Source organism: Zonotrichia leucophrys, chromosome 6 (assembly GCF_028769735.1).
Source record: "Zonotrichia leucophrys gambelii isolate GWCS_2022_RI chromosome 6, RI_Zleu_2.0, whole genome shotgun sequence".
Taxonomy (NCBI): Eukaryota; Metazoa; Chordata; class Aves; order Passeriformes; family Passerellidae; genus Zonotrichia; species Zonotrichia leucophrys.
In genome coordinates, this window is record NC_088176.1 from 16,552,426 (window position 1) to 16,572,834 (window position 20,409).

Consider the following 20,409-nt stretch of genomic DNA (forward strand, 5'->3'; position numbering starts at 1 on the left):
AAAACCATAGGAATGTCTCTATACCATGAAACTGAAAGGCTCACAGGGAGCCTTGAAGCATACTTGAGTTATAATCTGGCTTGGTATGGGGTTTTTAGCTTAAAGAATATGTCTGCTTTTCATGCAATGAGGCTGAGTCCAAGTTCTGTACAGAACTTTCTCCTAGCATCAAGATTTTAGTTACCTTCTTAGAATCTGAAAACGGGGAAAAAAATCTAAGCTTTCCCCTTTTAACTTTTTGGGGAATTTGAAAGTGCTGAACTTGCTGATAAATATTAAGAAGCTCTTCACTGGCATCATGATATGTTGGAAACAAAACTTTCACTGAGACTAAAAGTAGTAAAGCTCTAATTAATTTCAGGAGAGCACAGACAGTCAAGTCTGATAATTCTTCTGCAGGTTCAAAAGAGAAGAGACTGAAAAAGGCTTTGACTCCTCTGTCATTTATGCTGCCCTAATATACATAGGCTGCAGAACTTCTTCTGAGAGCAAACTCAGACTAAAGAAGAATTCTCAAAGCTCATTATACGGTACTTGCAAATGAGTTGAAGTGCTAAGTCCTTGATTTCTGGAGTCACCAAACACTGGCTCAAATCCTGACCCCCTAGCACACAGCCTACATAACCAGGACATGCATGCACTGAGGACATCAAGAGGGAGACTTTTTTCCTCCTTAAGAGTCTGAGGCAACAATGAAGCCAATTCTATCTTTAACAGCTCCCAGACACATATTTTCTCCATTGCAATGGCAAACATACTGATGTATCTCAGTGCCCTAGAGTGTTCTTTCTCTGGCCCTGGCGACACTCTAGCAGTTCCCTCCAGGCTGAATAGTCTTGGTCTCCTTGCACAACAGACCCAGTGCCTGCCTGGCTCTGCCTGGGTGTTCAGAAAGAGTTGGGAAGCTGTACAACATATTGCACCTATCTGCAGAGATTACCTTGTAGACAAAAACAAGGCTGTGAAATGTTAAAGAGTTCCCAAACTCTCAGCTCCCTGCTGCAGCCCTATCCCCAGTGCCATTTGTTACAACACTGTCCAGAAGGGCAGGAGCACTTCAACAGGAATACATTCTCTAGCCAGGCTAAGGAGTGGGCAAGTACAAGAGCTGTGCCTCACAGGATTTGTTTGGAGGCAGCATTATGCACCTTGAATTCTGAGGCAGGGCTGTGCTGTGGGGTAAGCCAGCTAACACTGCCATTTCATTCTTGTGGCTATTTACAGTGGGTGGGGAGGAGAGACAGCAAAGAAGCACTTTCTTAGAAGTGCTTTTCCATTGTGGTGTCATCTGAACACAGAGGCTTAAGTCCTCTACTGACAGAAATCAATTGCCTTTAAGTACTGTAGCTGCATTAGATCTAGCCTAGAGCTTCTTCAAGTCATCAGAAAATGTTCTTAGGTACTTCCAGCATCACTAGGACTCCTTCATTTCACTCCCAGGAGGCAAAACCTGATAGAGTTACATGACTGAAAATATCCTCCAAGAGGTTAACTTCTTTGTGATCACTGAAAACTCAAGGTATGAGCTCTGTACTTCTGTTATCTTTGCCAGATTGAGCTGCTGTACAATTCAAAAGCTGAGTCAAATTTTATAATCACACAATTAAAATCCTGAGGAAAACCTTCTGCAGTCTCAACAGAAAACAGTCTAAGGTAACAGTTTGGGTGCTTTCTTAATATATAACTTGACTACATGGTTCTGCTGTTTGGGTTTCCAGCTAAGTAGACCCATACTGTGTGGGCTGTTTGCAGAGTGCTGGTAACATCACCAAGGTTATGTCTGATCCCTGTGCCAGGAGCATGCTAGATGGAAAAGGATTTATGAGTGTCAAAACATTCCAGAGTAACAGGCAGCCTACAGCCCAAGGGGGCAGAAATCATCCTTTTAGTTAATCTCTGCAGAGGGTTTTGTAGACACCACACAGGACATCCATCACCAAGGGTTTCCAAGAGGAAAGGAAGACAGCAGGAGTGTGTGAGCAGTTGAAAACATACCATCAGTAGGGCTTAAATATATATGTCCTCCACTTTGTGGAGGACAAATAGCCTAAATTCCCTGTGATCTTTTCCATCTCACTGATTTTTTGGTTTTGTTGGTTTTTTTTGTTTGTTTTTTTTTGTTTTGTTTTTTTTTTTAACTCTTGAGGTCTAACACATTCCTTTAGTCCATAGCAGACAAGCTGTAGGCTCCTCAAAGGTAAATCACAATTCATTTAGAGGTGGTTTCCTGTGTTACATGAAAGACAAACTCATCTCAGGAATTACACATGGCTATTGGTTTGATTTCAAAAGCTCTTAAAATTGAGAGTGTAAGGTATCTAATTAGTCTTTTGTGCAAAAAAACCTTTCCTTTCTTCTAACGAGGATAATATGTCTTAAATATTAACACATATTAACACATTAAATATTGTTGTGTTACCAGGTTAGGCCACAAATTAAGTAAAATCTGATGCAGTCAGCTGGCAATCATAACATGGTGTTTCCATTTAACATAAGCATGTTAATGGTTAAGTTTGGGGAACATATTTTGCATGTTTCTTTACAATTTCTACCTCCTTTTTCACAGAGCAATGAAATAAAGTGTCTACTGAGCAGGGCAGCAAGTGTCCAGGAGAGGTTCTTATGGGATGTGGTTACAAACTTGTATCCAACATATCTTTCTTCTTAGCTCCCTAGGGGGAAACTGAGGTGACGTTATCAGGCTGATCTTTATGATACTAATAATCTATGATACTAATCATCTATTTTTCCTGCCTGGGAAGAAATTTATACCACCAGAGAGCCCTGTGGTCACAAAGAGAAGCAGATAACATCTCGCTCAACTTGGACTACAGTTCTTACAGCTTTTGCTGAAGTAAGTAGTTCATGATAGTAATGGATGGCCAGGTTTTCTTCTCTTAAATACACAGCTGAAAAAAACCCACCCTCACCTTGTCCTTGTTCAGGGCACCTACTATTTTGCTTTGAGGTCATAAAACTTCTCAATAATCTAAAAAGACATTTTTTTTTTCCTGTTGCCTACAGCAGAGAATGCATCCTGTGTCATCCTCAGGCTTGGAACTCCCTTGTGTCACTCAAGGGGAAAAGCAACTTCAAGGCTCTTTCCTATTGCTAATTAGAAAGGAAAATAGATTGGTTGGCAATCATTTACATCATAACTGGTGAATAAGGGCAGCCCAGGGACTATTATTTCATAGATTTAGGGAGTGGTGAATCTAAGGGCTGGTCTAGCAAAGGGTAAATATTTTTACTAGGGGTTTAGAAATCCAAGCCATGCGCCATGTGCTTTAAAGCTTCTTGCTCAGAGTACCCAATTTTTAAAGACCTGATGAAGTTTAGCAGGGTCCAAAGTGCTTAGCCAAACTTGCATTTTGGTTGCTTTCCACCTAAATAAGCCAAGGAGAGGGGGAGTCAAAACTGAAGGAAGAAGCTGTGTTTGGGTTTGGTGCATCAGGAAGACTGTGGGAGACTGCCAGACACTCCAGATCACAGCTCAGCCTGCACCTGGGAGGGCTGGGAGCAGGCAGCAGCTGACCTCAGGACACAGCTGATGATGCAGTCAGTTTAAGTTACCCAAGGCACAGAAGTTATTTCCTTTGATTCTATCCATGCTGCTTTGCAACAGCCCCATATGGCAGCTTAACATTCACCCTCCCTTTAGCATCAATGGTAAGACACTGCTGAGCAGCCTTTCATATAATATTGAGTGCATTTAGAACTTTAAAGGATAAATTTAAACAAACAGGACACCTGCATGCAAAGCTCTTCCTTTTGGGCTTTGTAGAACAGAAAATCTATTCAAAACCTTTTTCTGCTTCAGCAATTTTTTAAAATAAGTGCTGAAATATTCTGATGTGATGATATAATTTGTATTATTCTTGATTAAAATTCTGTGCCAGCCCAAGTTGTGATTTTAACCTTCCTCGTGTATGGGCAAGGCTAAAAATTTGAGTATTTTAATTAAATCAAATATTCCACATCTACAATCCAACATTGAAAGAAGTCTGCAGTTTTTTTCATATCATCTTGTCTTACAGTAATCATCAGAATACAAGCAATATTATTGAATCACTCAGTTTACAAATTTGGCAGCCACCAGTAAATCTGTAAAGCCTTATTGTTAAATAAAAGCTAGCACCAATTAAAGCAAACCACCCTCTCATCACAAAGAACTACATATGCTTGAAGGCTTACACACACATCTCTGTTGTCCTAAAGCAGAGCAAGAAGGAAGCACAAAGCAAGTGAGCTGGCCCTGCTTTAAGGGTTGCACAGATGTGCAAGCTGGGACCAAGGCTGTGCCCTTCCACAAAACACCAAACACTGCTGTGCCACAGCACAAACACTGCTCTGGGGTCAAGTGGAACAGTGGCAGGTAAGGAGAGCTTTTATTTTCCTGAGAAGACAAATCCAAGCCAATTTCATTTAGTGTCAACCCAATGTTGTTCTTGAACATTCCAGCTTAACCTCTGATAAAAAACCCCTCCTAATTCAGGCAGCTCTGACTGCAAGCCCCTCCTCAGCTTGTTTCCAGAAGCACAGCTTTGAGGAGGTTTGTGCTGATGCTCAGTGCAAATGCTTCATAGACTCAATCACAGGAGAAACTGCATCAATTAGAGGAAAACCATACATCCATGCACCATTTACAGATGTAAGTTTGAAATAACTTGTGATTCCAGATGTAGAACCTATTTCAGCCCCATGGGTCTTCAGAAGACTGGATATTCCTCGCCTGACAATGATATTTGTAGATGGTTCAATAGTAACTAAATGCAGTAACTATATGATAATTCTTAAACAAATGAAAACCAACACTTGAAATGGATAAACCAATGCTTCTATTTCTACTTCTTACAAAATACTTTTACTTGTGCATCTTGTGTGTGGAAGAGTGAAAAAAATTTGGGTTTGGAAAAAAAAATGCTGGCAAAGCTCAGATCTAAAAGAAAACTCGAGTGACCATGACTGAAATTTCCTGTTTAAACCTTCCCCCCCCCAACAGAGAAAGTCATTGCACACAGACTTATGCCCTGTAGCTCTTCTACTCCTGGCTGTATCAGCTGGTGCTTGGGAGAGCAAACCTGTTATTTTGAGGTGGCAGCATTCCTGATAGCTTCTGAAATTAGCAGGACTTGAACACACTGCCCTTCCCTCTGCAGCCTTTGTCTCTGGGGGATAAAGAGGAGGAAGTGGACATCATCTGGGCTGCTATAAATTGACCTAAGAAGTTGCCTGAAGTATTGCCTCCTCTCACCCCCTTTCAGTATTTTTGCCTCAGGTTCAAACATGATGTTGAAAAGTAGAAGATATAACAACACAAGCTATACTCTGTACTAGATGCTACCAACAGATGAACTATCAGCTATCACAAACAAATAACACTTGGCATCATCTTTTCCAAAGACCTCATTATTTCAGCTTTAATATTTGTTTTCTAACCAGATTCTGAAACACTTATTTAATAGTCACTCTGTTGGTGACCATTCCTGGCATAAAGCTTAGATGCAAGGATAGCCACATAAAAACAGCAACAATGTAGAACATAGACCTGAGTTTTTGCAACAGGAAGTTTTAAAAGTCTGTAATGCGTCTTCCCTCTTGCTTCATTTTCACAGGGTGTCAGCAAAAGCCTGCAATGCTGTGATGAACTTGAGAATGATTTTACAGCCATGATATTTTTAGGGAATTACAGTTGGCTATTAAATGAATTCTCCACTCCAGCCAGTCCTGGTTGCTTTATTTAAGGGAAGAAGCTGCTATGAGCTCCAGGTCCAATTCTCTGCCTTGCTGTCCCACTTGCACCCCCATCTCCTATTCTCTGTTTTATACCCTGTAACTTGTTTATGAATTGGAGGTCTACCTAATTATTCTGAAGTATTCAATAAGAACTTTGCATACCTGTCACAACAGATGCAGTCAGAAAAGTTTTGGAATGAAAAAGCACAATGCAGCATGAAAGTGCCATTGGACGACACTAACTTTTTTTTTTTTTTTTTGTGAAGACATCACTGGAGAAGCAGCAACTGTGTTTTTTCTAGCACTGTTTTCCTTCACATAGCTACAGAGGCCATGTGTGAAGTTTTATCTCACATGGAACGGGAATGGAAACTCTGAATCTGTACTGTCACAGCATGGGCCATGGCCCTGCAAACACAGGCATACTCCCACTGCCAGAGCAGCCAGTGCAGATGGAGCCAGGCAAAGGCACTGACCCTCCGTGACACACCAGCACTGCTGCTCTTCATCATGCCACCAATCTGCAGCTTGCTTCTGGCATCCTTTACAATTCAGCCATCACAGGGAGAAGACAGAGCAAACTCTGGTTAACTAGAATTCAGGGTGTGTAATGATAACACAATCCTGTTTCCTGATTGAAGGGCTGTGTTGCCTATGGGTAGCTGCATGATCATTATTTCGAGACTGTTGCAATGACTGCTCTTTGTGCACTGCAAGTCAATCACTCCCCTTACTGAAGGACAAGCCCTTTCCTTTCATCCTTTTGCAAAGGCCAAACAACTACATAAGAACAGTAAGCAGAGATCATCAGCACCAATATATTAGAACAAGCTTAAATCTAGAATTTATTATTATTCACTTTTGGCTAACTGTAAAGGCTGACTTCTAAAACAATGCACAGATCACTATGATAATGTGCAGTTACTTATTCACATTACTTTTGTAGCTGAGAGCTTCAGCCAAGAATTCATGTTGCAGTGGCCAAGGCCGTATGTGAGGGACTCAGCCAGTGCCAGCTGAGTGCTTGTCCTCAGAGCAGGCTGCTGTGTGCAGCAGGCTCAGTGAGAGAATTCAGCAGCCTGGACTGTGGGTGCAGATGCACTGATGAACTGCTACAGCAGGTGATTGCCAGAGCACCCAGGAAAAAGGTGTTTACAGGGAGCAAAAGACAGAGGCCAGGGAGCCATCACAGCACTGAAAAGAGGTTTCATTACTTTAGAAAACCTTGCATTTTAGATTGCTATAGTTTACACTCTTCTCCATAAAACAGAATGAGGTAGTTGTATGGTGCAGTCACAGCAGGAGAAAATATAGAAAAATATTTCATTTTCAGGACTATGTCAAGCCTAATTTTTAGTTGTCGGTTTTATTTTCACTTCCACTGTGATAATTTTCATTTGTGCTTGCCCATCTCCACAAGTTTTTACAATATGCTAAGTGGAACATCTGCTTAACACTCATTATTTTTCTGCTCATTTATGCAGGGTTCATTCAGTGTGATGGATGGGGTAAAACCAACAGAAAAATAGATTTAGTTTTAGTTTATGGAAAGAATATACTCAGCTGGGAACATCTTACTTTGCTAAGAATGGACCACTTTGGAGCACGCTACCTCAGCAGACAGCCAAGCATGCATCAGTAGAATAAACTGCCTTCCTCACAGTTATCTGTTCTAGTTGGGATCTTGTATCAACAGTTGAAGAATGAGTGCCAAACAGCACATGTAAATATTATTAAATGCTCTACATTTCTTATCTCTTTAGAAATATTTTCAATTGATAGATGTTCTTCCAATTATTCATGTTTTGTACTTTATGTTTATCGTAATACTTTTCCTTGGCAGGAAAACAACTGTTATGTGCACATAAAAAAAGCTGTTAGAAGCAATTTAGCCCCATGAGCACTTATCTAGGTATTTGTGTGGCCCCTGGCTATATGAATGTGCTCTTATGCAATAGGATTTAGTAATCTGCAAACAGATTTAACAAGTGCCAACCAAGAGCTCCCTAAGCAAAGCTCCACACATGACAAATCAAATATACAATTCAAAAACAGAAACTCGGCATAAGGTTAGAATTTTATAGAAACATTATTCCACTGTTTTATTACATAAATCCCTGAAGAGTGAAGAAACAGAGGAAACTGCTTGGTGAACAGGCATAAAAATTCTGTCCTGGAATAATTCAGTGACTCAAGAACTTATCTGAGACACTATTTAGCTGAGTTCACAACCTTACCATGTCCTGTTCTGACAAGAGTTTTGCACCTGTTTTACTTTTGTCCAGGGGAAACCTCCTAATCATCTATTTGCTGCTCTGCTTTTGCATTTTTATAGTGACAAGAACTTAAGGAAGAACAAGTCTCCATTAAAAGATGAGATAAGTCTGTTTTAGTGAATCACTAAAAAAATTGTTTGGAAATATGGTATGCCAAAAAAACCCCAAACCCTTTATCAGTTCTGCTTCCAGAGACACTAAAGGACTTTGGAGCCAGAGTGTGCAGCTCTACTTCCCAAGGGACCCTGCACCTCCCTGCAGGGGGACATCCTGAGGTTGGCCAAGGAGCTTCTGGGCTCCAGCTTAGAAATGATGGCAGGAGCAAGCAAAGGGAAACTTCTTAGGGAGATCTCAACAACAAAACAACATGAAATCAAGACAACTAATAAGAATCCATCTTAGTGGATATTTAAGATCTGAGGGCTGGAAGAAGAAAAAGAACACATCATTCTTTCTTTACAGACTCACATTATTGATATTGTGCGACTTGAATTCAGGTTTGAGAAGCAGGGTGGAGAGATGTTAATGTTAGGACTATTGCAGCAGAGAAAGGATCAAAAAGTGGTGAATAGCTGGCTGGCTGCTATATGAAATTTGCTCTAGGCAGATGAGAAAATGAAAAGCAATCAAATTGAAACTGCCACGTGTGCAGCAGCAGAACCTAAAATATGAGCAATAGAAGTACAAGGGGAAAATGAGCTTAAGTTGGGAGAACTTGAAATTATGGAGAGTTGGAAAAATAGAATCTTATCCTCAGGATTTTAAAATGAGAGTGAAACAAAATGAGAAATTATTTGAAATAGGAGAGAAATTGCAGCTCCATATCTGCTTTATTTAAGAAATAAACAAGAAAAACATGGAGAAGGAAAAGAAAATTAGTAACACATGTTTACATTCATGATAAAGTTATCTTAAAGAAAAAAGATAATCAAAACCTGATAGGAGTACCCTGCATATAATATTCTGTGAATTTCCTAAAGCCTTACATGACATCTCACTCAGCTTTAGACTAAAGGTTGTCCCTGAGCTGCTGACTGCATTGAATTGGGTTTTGATCACTTCATGTCATTACCATAAAAATTACCTTCAACTTGACCTGAAAACAAACAAGACTGGCTTTTACTGCATGAGGAAATACTGAGGTTGGTCTTGCAGTGATTCAGACTTCGACAGGGAGAAATTTTATTCCATCTTACCCAGGGGACAACAATATTAAAGTTTTTTATGATCACTCTGACGAGTGCCACAATTTTAATACCACTGTTTATTCACACAATAGTACCTAATAGAGTTTCAGTACAAAATCACCAATTACTGTTGGAAGAGCAGTGGGAAATAGGTTAATTGAGAGTAAAGGACTTGTTAGACAGTGTAAATCCCTGTCCAGTGCTACTTTTGTTAAAGGTGCTACAGGTGCAGCTGCTCTTGGCACTCTCAGAGGTTCCTCTGTGCTCTGCTGGTGCCTCAGTGCTGTGAGACAGTGCAGCAGCACAGTCAGGGGAGCTTCACCACAAAGCAGCTCCCACATGGGGCAGTGCTCAGAGCAATGGTCAGGGCAGGCAGAGTGCTGCTTGCAGCCCTGCTCACAGCTCCACTGCTCTGGAGCCCAGGGCAATGGTCCTGCTGCTCCAGATGCTCCACACTGAGCACAGGCAATGTCAGCAGCTGCCAAGGGTGTGTGGAGGGGTTTGCTGTGTGCTGTTGCATGAAACAAATATACCCTTTGAGAGCAAAAGAAGGGTGTCTGCATCTGTTTCCAACACAAGACATGACCCCCAATAAATTTCCCAAACACTCAGAGGAGGAGTTACTAGGATTTTGCATGTTAAAAATGAGGGTCTGCAGAACCCTATAGAAGCACCAGCCTGTAAAGGGTGGGTGTGGCACAAGGACCACTCCTACCCCCAAGAGCTGGTGTTGGAGAGCTCTTTTCTCTGCAGTGCATTGAGGCATTTTGTTCACAACAGAACACCCATTGCTGTACCAGATGACAAGGTTGAATAACTCCTCACCCCCAGAGGCTGCTAGCCAAACTCTGTTACAGTTTAGTGCTGCTCTGGGAAAACCTGAGGCATTTTCTCTAGCACACTATTAAACAGCAGTTTCTCTCCATTTTGCTGCTGGCTGGGATGTAGAACCTGCTCATGGCTTTTCTCTACCAAGAAGTTCTGCAGAGCCTAGCAGGGGTAGGGCCTCAGTTTTTCTGCCTTGGGAAAATAACACCAGCATACTTCTCTCCACTTCCATGTTGAGACAGAAGGACTTTCAGCACAATAGCTAAAATCTATTTTGCTCTTCAACAGCCTACTTTCAGCATATTTTTTCTTGCATTGAGCAGTGAAGTTTTCACTTGTAAAGTGTTTCCAAGTTAAACCAATCTAGCTCCTCCTCCCAAAGCCATCCATGACGTTTTCTTGCTTTACACAGAAGTCCCACCAGGCACCAACTCTGCTCTTCTAAGATCCCTTTAAGGCATCTTCCCAGAGATGATTGAATCTGAACTCCAGATGTCTGCAGGCACAACCTGCAGCAGCAGATAATTAAAGTACAAGCAAAACTGATGAGTTTGAATGTGGACATGCAGAATTCTCCTGGCTCATAGCCAGAGCTCAGTAGGTCCTGTCAAGGATGAAAGCAGAGTTTTATGTCCTCAGTGGTCAAAGGTGAGGATTGATTCAGAGACTGTTTAAAAAATCAGTTTCTAGTAGGGAAATAAGAGGAGGAATGCCACCAGTCTGTTGCCATGAAATGAGAACATCCCATAGGTACAATCAGTATGTGAGTACTTTCATGAGACACAGCCCAGTAACACCCAGTCCCAAAACAGCTCAACTAAACTCTTTTCAGGAGGGAATCACCAATATCCTACAAGCCTCCAAGGGGTAAAAACAGTTGCACCAATAGATGCTCCCTTCCCTAGAGCCTCTGGGCAAATTTACTTAAGAAATAAATCCAAAACATATCCCCTTCATCTCTTCCTCTGCTCCGGGCTATAACATTTCACATGGAGTCCAAAGGGTGTTCACCTACAAGTCCAGAATGTGGGTCCTGCTTCAATGCAGTCTTATGAGGATCTGAGGTCTGCAGCTGAGCTCTTGCCAAGGGAGCTACCAAAAATGCCATGCAGGATGCAAGTTTGTGTGTAGCCCATCTTCCCATTTTTGCCACAGCCTCACCCTCCAGCCTCTGGCAAGAGACTGAATTTCCTTGTTGCTTATTCAGCTCCACCCTAAATGTTCCCCCCCCAGAAAGATGGCAGAAGGGCAGACTTCACAGCAGAGAATGATATCTTTTGAAGGCAATGGCTTAGCAAGAGCCCTAGAGCATTAAAGGGAGACCCTCAAACTTACTTCAGGAGCTAATATAAATCCTGATAAATCCAAGGATATGTTTAATATATATTTCCTCTAAGAAAACAACTCTAAAACCATCTATTCCTTGTTACCAGTGCTGGTAAGCTGAGGCATTTTCTCAAAGGGTAGGTGGAAGATCACAGGGATATTTACTGCTTCAATAAATGGAATTTTATTACAAGCTGCTCTTTCCTTTTTGTTCTCCATTCAGCATAAATGGCAATGTCACCTTATGCATTCACAATTAATTTCTGGAAAAGAGGTATCTTATTTACAGCCTTGACACAGACACATTGCATTGGCATGAAGAAAACAGATGCATGGGATAAAACAAAGCCAGTTTGCAGCACTTGTCTCCTACAGTCATTGATTTTAGTTGGAGCTCACTCCCACAGAGCTGCCTTCAGAGACAGCAGCAAGAGGAGATCTCCACCCTGGAAGTGCACATGCTCTTGCCCCACAACACTGACTGGCCAGGCACTGAAATGCAGGTCCACAACTCCCATGTCTGAGACTTGCCAGGAGGGCTGGCACGTGGGCAGAGGAGATGTAGCTGGTGGAGAAGAAAGTATATGAAAAGAGGCTGTATTTCATTTGCTGAGAAGGAGAAGTGAGGAGAAGGCACCCAGGTCTTGCTTCATGAGACCCCCTGCTCCCAGAGGGAAACTTGCTCTTACACCAAATGTCAACAACCTGTGGCTGCCATCCCACTCTGCTTCAGTCTCTGAACCTCCCTTGCAACACATCAGCCTGGAATAAGCATCCCTATAAACAAGGACACTCTCAGATGGTCACACTGGGTTAGACATTACATGTCTCTATATGTCTAAGTCATCAACAGAAGAGAGAACAAAAGACAGAAAAAGAGGAGGAGGGAAAGATTCCTGCACAAGTAGATGGCTACTAAAGGCTCCAGCCCAATTCTCCTTTGAGAGAAGTGCATCTCTCACTACCATGTTTACATCAGTACATGCAGTATCCCAGCTCATCTTTTGCCTCTTTAGAATCCATGTTAGCAGCTAAATCTGTGCACACAGGGCATTAAGCTGCTGTCGGCCAAAGACTGGGTGTTTCAGGGCTGTATTCAGCCACACCTGCCAGGGTGCCCACAGAGCCACACTCCTCACATGCCAGCATCAAAGGGATGAGTCTAGACTCCCCTGCCCCAGGGTATGTGCAACCTTGCCAAGGCCATGCCAGACTGTTTAATCCTATTAAAGCATAAGCTGGAAGTACACGATACTCATTAGAAGAGAATAGCTTGCTTTGTTCCTGAGCTCTAAGCCCCACAGCAGCAGACACTGTGGGATAGCCCACCAATATCGACCTCTGCAGCCAGGGCTTGCCGTTCCCAGCTCCACTGCCAGCAGCAATCTCACAGCCCTGCTCTTTGCTCCCATATGAAAACACAGATTTAGGAACTCTACTCAGGACAGGTGCCAGAGCTATAGCACACATTTCCAAAGGGAAATGGCAAATATTAAGGTCCAGCTAATCCTTTGGGTGCTGTTTTACAGTGACACAGGGTCCATACAAAACCACAGCCAGTTGTCAGTGTCCCCACACTGCCCTTCTCACTGAAAAAGTACCAGGTGGACAAAATATTAGCTGGTTGTACAAGTCAGCAGGGAAATCTTTTAGGAATAGTAATTATTTAGCAAAAAGTTTAAAAATATCTAGGTAGATAGGCTGTGCAAACTCATCCAGATCTCTTAATGCATGGAAGGGGCAGGAATTCAATAGCATGTGGAGCTTTTCTGCAGCATCCAGCTTAAGTACAAGATTCAAGATTTCCAATGGTTTTAGCTGTTTCCAACATTTGATTTAATCTGTTAAGCTTCTGAAACATGAAGTAGTTTTTCCCTTCCAAAACTGTTTCTTTTTAAGACACTTGTGCTGCAGTGCAGCACACACTGTTGATTACACATCACCGTACTAAGCAAGTGATGACATCAGCCTTGATGCTTTTATTCATTCCACCTATGGTGGGCTGAAGCAATTCCTTCCAGTCCCGGGCCATTTGGAAAGGCAGAGCTGTTTGTATCCAGGTAACCAGTGCTGGCACACAGAGCTGGCTGCAGGTGTGCGCCCAGGGACTCATCTCCCCCATGGAAGGGCAAACCCTCCTGAAGCAGCGACACACCTGACCCTGCAGAAGCCAATACATTTGTCTGCCACGTTGCCCAGAGAAACCTGGAGGGGGTGTCCAGGTACTAGGCAGCTTTGAGGGTACAGAGAGCTGTGCAACAACCCCTCCACCCAAAAAAAACCCCACAAACCAAAAAACATCCAAAGAGGAAAAGAAGCAGAAGAGCAGCAAGGGGAAGACATGATTACATGCATGTAACCAAGAGCTAAATGGCTTTCATTCCTTCATGCATATTTCCCATCCTGTTTCTCTCTGCATGTCCAAGTACTGGAGCATTGCCTCCTTGTCTTCTGATAGCAGAAAGTCCATCCCACAGTAATGACCACAAAACCTGTTACTTAAAGGGACTACCAGCTGATCCTGCTTCCCTGCCCCTCAATCCATGGAGCAGTCATTCTTCCCTTCCCCTTAGTGCTTGCCTCAGGTAAATCCCTATCAGGTCTTCACTCAGGGTATTAAATTCTCTCAGTTGCTGCAGAATCACCACAGATTTTTCCATGCTCTCTGCATCCACTAACAGTTTATATAAAGCAGAAATCCCTCACTCTCTTTACCCAATAAATTTTTTTTCAAAGTGATATCTAAAAATTTCATTAATAGAAATTTTTTACAATAAAAAACAAAACAAAAAAATTTCACAACCCTCCCTTCACATAGCCAACTGTGACTGGTTTTGTTTTTTTTCAGAGCCTATGTAGTCAGTTATTTCTTAAGCAGGTGCTTTCCATGCTCTCCAAGGCAGCATTCATCCTATCCCACATATCCTGGCTGTTGCTATGGAAATCATTTCTCCGTAAGCTGATGTGCCAACGCAGGTCTCATTGCTGCTCAGCAGAGAGGCTAAAGGTGTGCATGAGTCAAACTACTTGCTGTGCATTATTCCTCTGCAGCCTCGCTGCTGCCAGGCACAGGAAAGGAACAATTAGAGCCCGCACAGAGGGTGCTTGTGAAAGGAGCTGGATAGTCCAAGGAAGGCTCTGGCTGTCACCTGCAGCCCAGCACCACTCAGTCACCCAGCTGGGCTGCCCTGGGTGCCACAGAACACAGGTACAGGAGGTACAAAACAATTCCTCATGTTTTTAAGCACACCAGGAGGAAGGTAAGTCAGCATGTGCCATCACAGGTACAAGGTACCCCTGCGGTCCCTCAGGAAGGTCAGTGATGAAATCAGGCTTTTGGCAAAGCCCTGCTGCTGGCTACAGACAGGCAGAGGCTGAAGAGTGCTGGAGATCCCTCTGACTCTGGTGAAGCAGTAAGATCAAAAGGGAAAAACCATTTACAAAAATCTAATTTTTTCACAGATGCTGTTTGGCAACTTGACTATAAACATGGTTTTTGAGCTCCTGACTACCTATGAATAGGCATTAAGGCAAATATTGGAGTACTCCCAGTCAAAACACAGCTTGATGCCAGCAGGCACTTCACAGAAACAACTGCTGGCCTTCTCCCAGAGTAACAGGAACAGAGGAACCTGCTGCCCCCAGGAGTGCAGACACAGCCCTCAGAGCAGGGGGCACGTGGGGGCAGCTGCAGAGCTCCCCTGTGCCCCACCCCAGCCAAACACCAGCTCTCCTCTGCATGTGGGAGGTTGGGAACGCTTCAAGACAAGCATCCCACACCCCTTTTCCCCCCCTCTCCCCCTGGAATACTTGGCAATAATTTCCATAGATCTATTGCAACAAGCAGGAGGTGTCAGGGCAGCCCCCATGCCTCAGTGGTGTCTTAGTTCATCTCTTCTGCAGCCTGAGGGGAGGAACTGGGAGCAAAGAGGGAACAAGGGGTGTCATGAACTCAGATTTACAGCAGGTTTTTAAGGGGGAAGACAGCAGGGATTTCTTTGGCAAATGTTCGATTCGCCATATGAATATTCAAGGTTTTTTCTTTCAAATGAGGAACTGAAAGGCTGTAGCAGCCAAAGGCAGAGCCATCAAAATAAGCAAACTTAGGATGTTTTTTCTTTCAACCTCCTGAAAAAATTAATCCTCCAGAAGAGCAACAAGTGGTCCATCACACAAACCTCAGGTTTCTATTCATATCTTACCTCCTTTCTCACTGCTCCACAGGAAACAGGTGCTATACCCAACCTGGCCTCTGAATTATCTTCTATCCTAAACATTAGGGAACTCTTACAAGCCAAGCAAACAGCTTCAATTACAGAATCACAGAAGCTGGTGAAGTTTTTACACCACTTTTTTTTTTTGTCAGTCACCCTGGGGAAGGGCAGCTAGTTAAAGCACAGATTCCAAACACCCAAACAGAAGTCTAAACTTCTACAAAACACCTCAGAGCACAAAGACAATAATCTCAGAGCACAGCTCCTGTGGGGCACATTATAAATGACAATTAAACACAGTAAACAGACTGCAGCATATCAGTGTAAACAAAGCAAGCACATCTCCCTCAACAGTAGCCCAAAACAAAGGTAGCACTTACCTCAGTTCAGGGCTGAAAAGGAGCCTGCTGGCACCTAAAGCTGCTCCTCTCCTGCTTACCTTCTCAGTGGAGATGCTGTGTTCTCCTCTGCTCTCTTATGAGCTACCTGCCAGAAGGTCAGCTGGTCCCTGGTCCTTAGCAGAAACACCTGGTTCAGCACAGATTGCTAACAGAGCACAGGGGTGGCTGGGATTTCAAACAAAGGATTTTAACCATCAGTTAATGATTCTTTATAAAGATTGTTGAAGTTTTAGCTATCTGTGAGCTCTAATGGGCATTTTTTCTGGTAAAAAACAGCTTACTTGATCAATGCCTCCTAATATTCCAGTAAACTCTTACACCATTTATTGAAAATACAATGATAAGGAAATAGAAGTGTTTCCAATTGCTTTAAGAAGATATGGTATGAATGTGAATAAATTATGCTAAATCATACTATCATAGAGAAGTATCTTGTGATTTATAAGTTCCTACCTTATGTAAATTAATGCCCCACAATTCTGCAGCCTGTGGATAGCTTCCTTTTGTGTTGTGAACACACATACTATGCCTCAAAAGCTTCCAATTATGTGGGTGGGATTTGGAGAATACAAATGACATAAAAAACTAGAGGGGTTTATTTCAGGAACAGCTCAATATGATAGAATATAGTATCAAGATTGGAGGTTATGAATTAGAGATTCACTTTCACTGTCTTGTCAGAAAGAGTATAAAAGAAACACTGAAGGAATAGCAGAGATATAGAAAACAGCAAAGTGTACATATGCATTTAATACAGTTCATCATTCCTCTTACTTTTAGTGTAATGCATTTAGGTGAATCATATTGTGATTTTAAGAAATGTGATTTTGAATGATTTTTGGTATGATCTGCCACCATTAGAGGGACAGGGAAGGATTCTTCTCATGTACACGAAAGCCAAAACCTATGTATTTAGATTCTGAACAAGTTCCTGAATTTGCTAATCATTAGGGTTATTTCTCCTTTCTCAGCTGCATAATTTCATGCAAACTGTTTACTTATTGGCAGCTCAGAGCATAAATATGAGCTAAAATTCTCCTTAAAATATTTGGTGCTGTTCTGTAACAGATGTAAGTGAATTTAGAAATCCAGATCAATGAAGTGATAGATTGAATCCAATAGTGTTTTAGGATTGTTTTCTTCAACAAAACCCAAGTCAAACTCAGAGACAAGATTCTTGCAAATGTTGAAAAACATAAAGTTTTTGGGGAATGCTTCATGATGAAGCGAAAAATTTGGTTAGTACATGTCAAGAGGGAGGATGCACAACAGAGAAAGGGGAAGAGGCATTACTGACTCAAAGTTCTGATAACTGTTGGTTTTCCTGTGGGACAGACACTATTTTTCTGCTTTGCATAAGAAAAAGTTGTCTTAGCTGTGGCAAAACTCCTCAGAAAAGGACTTTTACCCCCATCTCTCTGTAAGAATTCCACCCTAATTTATGTCTGTGATGACAAAAGAAGACACAAAATACAGATCAGTGCCAAATCCTAAAATTAAACTGCAGTGGAGAAGGAGGGTTTGTCAGCAGGATCCTGTCCATCACACTCTGGATGAGGCAGATCCCAAGACATCCCAAGCTCCCAGCTCTGATTAACTCCTGCAGGAGTGACTCAGCACCAGGCAAGGGATCCGAGGGCACCTCAGGGTGAGGCCAGTTACCTACAGGACAACAAATATTGCAGTGCTTCTTTAAACTGATTCTATACACATAAATATGGTGTAATTAATCTCATCCTCAGCACCCATCAGGCCAAATTTGGTGCTCGCTTGGCTGTGCATCATGCGACTTGGCTTCACTTGACCAGCAACACCCCCTGAGGGTCAGATATAGGGGGGATATTTTCATCTGACTAGACTGTTAGTGAAACCAAATACTATCCATCTTTCCCTGCCACTCCCCTTTGTTGCTGGATTTATTTTGTGGGAACAGTTGTCCTGTAAACAAGAAAGAACTCATCTGGTTGTTTTTGTCATTTCAAAAATAATCCCAGAACCTGTTAAAGGATGATAGCATCTAATGGGATGTGTCCTGTCCTTCCACAGGAAAAGCACTGAGCTCTAATGTTTTTTCTCTTACAAAGCAAAGAAAGCAAGTGATGTTTCCTTCTCTTCTGTCTGAGCCTTTGGCACTGAGTTCAAATCTCAGTCTGTCAAACCTAGATTTAGAGCTGGAAAAGACAGATAATCACATATGATTATCGGATGCATCAATTCTACTGATTCAGAATGGCAACATGCAACTTACCACTTCAAGAGGAAACCTCTGGTTATTTGGCTGCTGAACACAGACAAGCTGTTGTGCACACAACAGAATTTTTCCAGGCATTTTCCCTAAGCCCAGCATATCCAGGATGTGTGTGAACAGAGCATACAATCAGCTGTGTCACAGCAAAGTGCTCTGAAGGCACTGGAGCCCACATGGAATGGGCTTACCAGCACTGAGGTGTGCATTGTACTTTGGGTCACAGGCCAGCACTGCACCCCTACACACTGCAGGAGTTTCTCTGTGCTTTCCATCCCCTCAGGCTGTTTGTGGCACCTCATTGTATCTGAACAAAAAGATTTTTGTAAGATTGCAAGATTCTGGGGGTTGGAAAATTGATTGATTAATGGAAACACTATTTCTGGTTAGTTCTACAGTGTAAACCAGTAGAAAGGCATGTTCTTCCCAGAAGAGTGACTCCAGATTACTTGAAGCTCAGCTGGTTGGAGCATGGTGCTAATAATGCCAAAGGCATGGTTCAATTCCTGTGTGGGCCATTCATGTAAGAGTTGGACTCAGTGATCCTTGTGGGTCCCTTCCAACCCAGAGTATTCAGGGATTCTGTGATTCTGAAGAAAGGTGTTTCAGAGCAGAAACTTCATGTTGGTCAGCAGCAGTTCATCAGCTTTGCTCATCAACAGAATGAATCTTGCTTGTGTTTCCCCCTGGTGATCCCCAATATCAGCACAAAAGACAGTTTGCCTTTGGAAGCACAAACCTCTGGAATGGGATGCACATGTCCCTTGTCCTGCTGTAACCTGGAATGGAACCTGATTCAAATGTAATTCATAGACAGGGCTACTACAGTTACACTTTCCCTCTTACAGTGAGACACAGTGGCAGCAACTCAGTTCTGGTATATGCACAATGTTAGAAAACAGTAACTTGATACAAGAAAGCATCAGCAGGGGTCTGAACTTACTGCTCAGCAACAGCAGCTCCTGGTCTGGGACTACAGCTCCAGATGATGGTGGGATGACACATCCCAGCCACAGTGGAGAATACACAATTGTCCCCATATGACATGAAAGGTGACACTGCCCACAGCACACAGTTTTAGCCATTAGACAGTTGTTATGAATATCTAGCAGCTGCAGCTGGGAATCATTTCTAGTGTGAAGGTCTTGCGTTCCCTGTGCAGACACAGTAGAAGGGGCAGCCAACAGCTGCTGAGCTTTAGTCCTCAACCAAAACCCTGCAAACTTTTGACCCTACATGTTTTCCCTGGACTTGAGGGCTCCATGAACCTGCAGCTCCAGAGGCTGCTGAGGTGGTGTTGCACTTGCTCTGATCCAGAAGTGTGTTTGTAGCTCCACGTTCAGCTCCTTGCTGTAGCTGAGTTGGTCCACTACTGACTGGTGCTTCTGACAGTTACTTGGCTCCTCTTTCTCACAACTACTATGACTAATAAATACATCTTGTCATTTCTTAAAACATACTATTACTTTAATCCCTGGTGCTGAAGCCATCTTAATGAGGGAGGAAGTATGCTAAAATCGAAGAGAGCTCTGCACTAGTTCAGCCCAGCAAAAATCTCACAGACAACTGTCCTTGCAAGATAGGAAGAGATGATTTTGGAAACTCATCTATGCTTAGAGCAAGAAGTGCTCTGTGAAACTTCAGAGGAGTTTTGTTTTCTCTCCTGTGAGCGGGACTGGTATTACTAACTTGTTCTTGTCAGCTGGGATGTCTTGTGGTCAAGTTTTTGTGTTTAGTTGACTTAGGAAAACACTGTCCTGAAAGAGAAATGAAAAATCTTGGCACAAATTGTGCACTTCAGCATGGTGGTTTGTGGTAATTTCGTTGCATCTAGGGATGATTTCCATAAGGATGATCTGCTTCATGTGACAGTTCCCGAAGAACCATCTCCCTGGCTGACAGTGCACAGCTGGCAGAGCAAACACGAGGCAAATTTGCTATGTGCTGGTCAAAGAGAGGGTGAAATTGTTGGTTTTCATCTTGAGAGAACTGAGGCAACCAGGGTCACGTCCAGTACAGTTATGGCAACAACCTTCTGCAAAGATACTGAAGGTAGCACCTCTTTCATGTACTGGGTTTTCAAAAGTCAGACTAACCTATGATTTTGGAACTGCTCTTTTTAACTGATGGTGCTCCTACATCATAATGGAATAGGTCAAGGGATTCTTCTCTAAACTTCTTTGGTTTGGACGTATT

General features: G+C 42.6%; 1 protein-coding gene across 2 annotated transcripts in view; it reads right to left on the reverse strand.

The window, feature by feature from the left end:
• The window catches only part of PCGF5 (polycomb group ring finger 5), a 100,006-nt gene extending 83,991 nt beyond the window's left edge, over positions 1-16,015 (reverse strand). Inside the window, exon 1 of one of the 2 annotated variants that reach the window (XM_064716116.1) lies at positions 15,948-16,015. The gene's annotated coding sequence lies outside the window, so the exon portion shown is untranslated. The remainder of the gene's footprint in view (positions 1-15,947) is intronic. The other variant, XM_064716117.1, reaches the window with a different exon arrangement.
• Positions 16,016-20,409: the final 4,394 nt, after the last annotated feature.